This window comes from Oncorhynchus nerka, linkage group LG4, assembly GCF_034236695.1.
Source record: "Oncorhynchus nerka isolate Pitt River linkage group LG4, Oner_Uvic_2.0, whole genome shotgun sequence".
In the NCBI taxonomy this organism is placed as follows: Eukaryota; Metazoa; Chordata; class Actinopteri; order Salmoniformes; family Salmonidae; genus Oncorhynchus; species Oncorhynchus nerka.
The window spans coordinates 56,783,915-56,784,666 of record NC_088399.1 but is presented as its reverse complement, the minus strand read 5'-3'; positions in this window follow the sequence as shown (position 1 = coordinate 56,784,666).

Sequence of the window (752 nt, the reverse complement as noted above, 5' to 3'; positions counted from 1 at the left end):
GTCCTCAGTACGAAAATATTATAATCACTTTTTATTTTTTTATTTTGTATATACACTGCTCAAAAAAATAAAGGGAACACTTAAACAACACAATGTAACTCCAAGTCAATCACACTTCTGTGAAATCAAACTGTCCACTTAGGAAGCAACACTGATTGACAATACATTTCACGTGCTGTTGTGCAAATGGAATAGACAACAGGTGGAAATTATAGGCAATTACCAAGACACCCCCAATAAAGGAGTGGTTCTGCAGGTGGTGACCACAGACCACTTCTGGGTTCCTATGCTTCCTGGCTGATGTTTTGGTAACTTTTGAATGCTGGCGGTGCTTTCACTCTAGTGGTAGCATGAGACGGAGTCTACAACCCACACAAGTGGCTCAGGTAGTGCAGCTCATCCAGGATGGCATATCAATGTGAGCTGTGGCAAGAAGGTTTGCTGTGTCTGTCAGCGTAGTGTCCAGAGCATGGAGGCGCTACCAGGAGACAGGCCAGTACATCAGGAGATGTGGAGAAGGCCGTAGGAGGGCAACAACCCAGCAGCAGGACCGCTACCTCTGCCTTTGTGCAAGAAGGAGCAGGAGGAGCACTGCAAAATTACCTCCAGCAGTCCACAAATGTGCATGTGTCTGCTCAAATGGTCAGAAACAGACTCCATGAGGGTGGTATGAGGGCCCGACGTCCACAGGTGGGTGTTGAGCTTACAGCCCAACACCGTGCAGGATGTTTAGCATTTGCCAGAGAACACCA